Genomic DNA, 5,309 nt, shown 5'->3' on the forward strand with positions numbered 1-5,309 from the left:
CAATGCTATTCAGGGCAAGGAAGGGAATCTTGCCTTCAAAGCAACTAACATCCAAGGTAAAAAGTAATATTAGAAAATTTAGAAAGTTGATTTAGAAAATAGATTTATTTTTGACAAACTGATGGATAATTGGAAAATACATTTGTATATTTAAATGATATGTATACATTTTGAAATGACCACCACAATCAAGTTAATTAATATCAATTACATCACATAGTTACCTTTTATTTTTTTTTAATATAGAACACTTCACAAATTTGCATGTCATTCTTATGCAGAGGCCATGTTAAATAATTTCTGTATCATTCCAGATACAGATTATCTATATATATGCTGCTGAAGGGACAGTAGTCATTGATTGTTGGCACAAATCTCAAATTGATTTATGAAGAAATGATTTATGAAGAAATGTAAAAATTTTCTATTAATTATAGACATTTTAGTACACACCCTACAATGCTGTGTTTTCCTTTGCCTTGCCCTCCCAGCTTCCAGTCCCATAAAAGAAATGAAAGACTTGGAATTTAGCTTCAAAGTCATGTTTCTTTGTACATAGAAGTGTGACCATGTCTAAGGTGCCCTGAACCAATTTTTAAACTAAATGACGAGAAGGGGAGGTAGGAAATTTAATATTAATGTTCTGTTTTTTTTCTTTAAAATCTTCTGGGGTTGACTTTCATTTCTTAATTGTTTTCTTCTTCCATATTTGTTCTTCTACTTATACCTAAATAACAAAATGAAATGAAAGTGGAACTATTAAAAAGAAAATAATTAGCAATTAGGTATTTAGAATACTTAGAATTTTGCTTTATTAAAATATTGTTAAAGCTATTACTCATGTTGAAGTTTTAGTATTCATTAATGTATGTATTTTGTGCAAAATCAGCAAATTCCACATTCCTGGTTTGGCTGTTATACACACAAATTAATGAATGTGCTTTAATGAATTTGATTAATATACAGCAGTTTAAGATCCATTTTGTATTATTAGCCCATGAAATGTTCCTCATTGAATGCTGCTGATTCAGAATGCTGTATTTCCCTGGGAAGGCTGTCTCTCTCTCTCTCTCACACAGAGATGCTCTTCACAAATAATGCAAAACTAAGATTTTCCTAATTATCATAATTTACTCATTAAGATATTAGCAAAGTGTCACAACCACAAAAGATTCTCTATGCATGGAATTTTCCATCTTTTGCCTGCACCCCAGATATACATGCAGTGCCGGTGCCAGAGAATGTTAAATGGAAACCCTACTTCTGCATTTTATTAGCAAATTTTGCAAACTACAAACAGCTTGACTGTTGTGTAAATTTATAGTTGTACTTGCACATTTGTGATGGTGGTTTTCGGCACGCAAGTTTTATCTAAGAGCTTTTACTTGGAACTGCGCAGAGCAATTCCAAAACCTCAAAACTAAAGGAAGATAAAATTGAAGTGCCTTTAGAATTGTATGATTTATACATTAAAGTATTTATTTTAAAACAAGATTAAAAATACTGCACTCCTAGAAACATTCTCTCCTGGTAGAAGCCACTCGGATGGAAAATTTCATCTTTTTCAAACTGATTTTTTGCCTGAATGACTTTCACATATTTTCCTAAAACCTAGTCATGTCAAACGATTTATTCTACCTTAATAATACTGTGCAAGTAGCTAGGAAGATTCAAGTGTTGAAGTAGTAGAAGGCAGTTGGCCAATTAGGTGCTCAACTATATTTTGATTTTCTATGCTTAGACATACTTATTCTTTTCTTATCTTCTGATCCCCTGCTCAGTACTTCTAAATGAGAATTTCTGTGTATTTCTGTCCTAGGAATACTTGGCCAAATTTGAGGTATAGAATGCATTTTGGATCAAAATCCCAAATAAGGATAAGGCAGTGAAACCCATTTTCTCACTTTAAGAGGTAATAGAAGGAACTCAGAATGGTATACAATGGGCACATGTATTTTCAATGTCCTCCCCAAGGCACCCCGTCGCCCCCTTCACAGTACCGGACCCTCTGTGCCACCACAATGTCCCTAGTGATAAGGAGGCTCTGTGTCTCTTAAAGATGACTGGCCTACAACAGAGCTACAGAGTTGCAATATAAGAAATCATTTTTCAGTGAAATAATTGGCACTTTTCCCCCGATTTTTCTCTCTTAAAAATTATTTTTTTCTTCAGTCATTATTGTCATTGACTCACCATCCTCTGGCAACATATATTATTTTTGAAAAATCGATTTTAAAGAAAATAGCATGCAAAATATTCTTAACAGAAACAGTTGCTAGGCCGGAAAGTAATTGGAAGTCTCTTCTCTGGTTGAGTTCATATCATGATCTTGAAATAAAAAGACACAGGATGTGGTATATGTCTTAGTTTATGATCTCAGGAAGTATGTGAGAAAGCTATGAAAGTAAATGCAGACGTTGAAATTTGGAATTTGCTTTGGGAAAAGATGACAGTGGTAGCAATGACCAGAGCATTTTCTCTAGGAGTAGCTCTTAGCTATCTTGATTCTAGTCAACAAGTCAAAGAAACTGTCATTATTTTTCTAAATAACTGGACTGAAAAAAGAGAAAACCAGCATTCTGGACTAGGTTCTTATCTTGATGCACTGACACTCATGAAGAATTCTTTGAGTGAAGGAATACGAAGCTTTCCTATGACAGCACTGGCCAGTCCACGGAGAAAGAGGGACCTCGTCCAATAAGCCCTCCCCAAATGACCATGTAACTAATTTTTCTGATGACGGAATATTGAAAATGCTTAAGTCCTGAGCTTTTCCCTTTGCAACGCCCCATTCGGAATAAAGAAGTCATCAGAAAAATGGATTCTTTCTTGCTAACCTGACAGATACCATCCAGAGACTAGAAAGAGGTAATTTGTCAATACTGTCAGCCAAATGCTGCGGTGGCCCCATCTATTACTTAAGGTCTATTTTCATTCTACCCAATTCCACGAAGTTTGTTTTATGAAAATGAAAAATGGGATTATGGTGCTCCCTAGAAAGTCATTTTGTCTCCTTCCAGCTGTTCAGTGACATACTTTTAACTTTGTAAAGTCGCTTGTTTATAATTTAAACTAAAGTTAGTTACTGCACACCTTGTTTACTTGTACCTAGTAGCAAATTCGTAGTGACAGGAGGAAGATCACTGAGTACCACTAAGTCTTGCAAAGAAAGCACAATTAATAGCATCCTGTCCCCAGTTTTGGGAAATGTATGTTGTGCAGATAACAGTCAGGATTCTATTGTAAATAAGACGAGGCATTTTCACTATTTTAGGCTAAAAAAGGTGCTTTACAGGGAATTCAGAACTTAAATGTTCATTAGAAGGTTGAGAAGAGCAGGCTCTCCACTGACCTCCAGGAACAACTCCAAGGACAATTTTGTGGACCCTGGCTTCCAAGGATACTGAATTAGGAAGCTGCAGCCCCCAGGATCACCGCAGATCTTGGACTTCAGCTGCTTTCCAGGCATCAGGAAGCCACCACCCCAGTTGTTGGCTCCAAGAGTGTGCCACCAAGGCTGTAGTCCGCTAAGGAGGCCGCTTCAGGGTCATACTGTGCCTATTCAATCCATGAGAGGAAAATGGAGGTCTCCTGCATCACCCCTTCTCCCTCTCCTGAGCTTGGCTCCATGTACAAGTCTCACAAGCATGCATCTCATTAGCCAAACCTAAATGGCTTCTTTAGCTGTATGGGAACCTGGGAAATGAAGGTTTTGTTTTGTTTTGTTTTAATTTTCTAGTCTTTCCGATCCAGGAAGGCATGCTAATAGGAGGTTAGAACAGAGTTGAGATAGTTTACCAAATCTACTCCAATACCTGTAGACTCATTTCTACTACTGGTTAGCCATGCATAAAGTTTGTTATAGTTTCCCATTTTTAAAAAATTAGTGTAATTCCTTCTTTTATCTTTTTGGAGATCTTACACTAGTTTTCTTAAAGTCATTTTAGATTGTTCTATTACTTCCAATTGTCAGGAGTAAATAGGTCCTGATGTGGTAAGCAGAATAATGTCCTTCTGCAAAGATGTTTATATCCTAATGCTTGGAAACTGTATGTTACATTACATGGCAAAGAAGAATTAAAGTTGCAGGGAGAATTAAGGTTGTTAATCAGCTGACTTTAAGACATTATCCTGGATTATCCACATGGGCCTGATGTAATAACAAGAGTCTTTAAATGTGGAAGGGGAAGGTAAAAGAAGAGTTCAGAGTGTTGCAGTGTAAGAAATACTCATCCCACTGTTGCTGGCTTTAAAGATGGAGAGGAGCGGGTGCCTGGGTGGCTCAGTGGGTTAAGCCGCTGCCTTCGGCTCAGGTCATGATCTCAGGGTCCTGGGATCGAGTCCTGCATCAGGCTCTCTGCTCGGCAGGGAGCCTGCTTTCCCTTCTCTCTCTGCCTGCCTCTCTGTCTTCTTGTGATCTCTCTCTGTCAAATAAATAAAATCTTTAAAAAACAACAACAACATGGAGAGGAGCCATGAGCCAAGGAATACAGGCAGCCTCTAGAAGCTGGAAAGGGCAAGGTAGTCGATTCTCCCTAGAAAGGAATCTGCCCCGTTAGCACCTAGATTTTAGCCCACTGAGAGTCTGAAAGTTCAGACTTTTGAACTACAAACTTGAACAATAAGTTGGTGTTTTAAGCCACTAAGTTTGGGCTATTTGTTCAAGCAGCGCTTAAGAAACCAGCACAGCTGATAGTTAAGATTGCTGGCTGCCTTTTTCACTACTATTTTTTTCTCACGAGCTTTGACATTTTAGCTTGTGGGTTCATCTTGAGTAGGGTTTTCCCCTGCTCTGTATACTTCCCTCACTTTGTCAACCTGTTTGTGGACACTAGGAAGCTCACTGGGACCCTAGGTTCTAACCTGGTAATTCCATGTCTAGTCTCACAGTGATATTGGTGCTGTCCCAAGGGTAGCCAAGGGGACTAGTGGGCAGCCTGGTCCGGTGCTGCCACAGTCAGGGAACAGCACTTGGAGCTCTGTCTGGCTTGTTTCACTTGTTAGAAAGCATGATTAGCCCTTGATTGTATGCAGGAAGTAAAGCACTGGTCCCCAGCTGGGCACAGGATGCTCCTGTCCAGGCTGTCCCACAGGAGTCAGGTCTTTATTTTCATGTCTGTTTTAGTGTTAAAGCTTTGTAGGTCTCTGGCTCATGACACACTATCTGCTTTGTAGTTCAGTTTTTGGTCCTTCGGGATGTTTAGCTCATTTTATTTTTTAGCATAGCCATACTTTTCAATTTATAATATATATTTAATATATAATGTAATTTGTAAAATGCATATGAAATGCTGGTTGCATATTTTGTC

The 5,309-nt window shown here is 38.0% G+C and overlaps 1 pseudogene; it reads right to left on the reverse strand.

Annotated features, from left to right (window-relative positions):
* Positions 1-236: 236 nt before the first annotated feature.
* LOC123955882 lies at positions 237-335 on the reverse strand (annotated as a pseudogene).
* Positions 336-5,309: the final 4,974 nt, after the last annotated feature.

The sequence above is a fragment of the Meles meles genome, chromosome 13 (assembly GCF_922984935.1).
Source record: "Meles meles chromosome 13, mMelMel3.1 paternal haplotype, whole genome shotgun sequence".
Lineage (NCBI taxonomy): Eukaryota > Metazoa > Chordata > Mammalia > Carnivora > Mustelidae > Meles > Meles meles.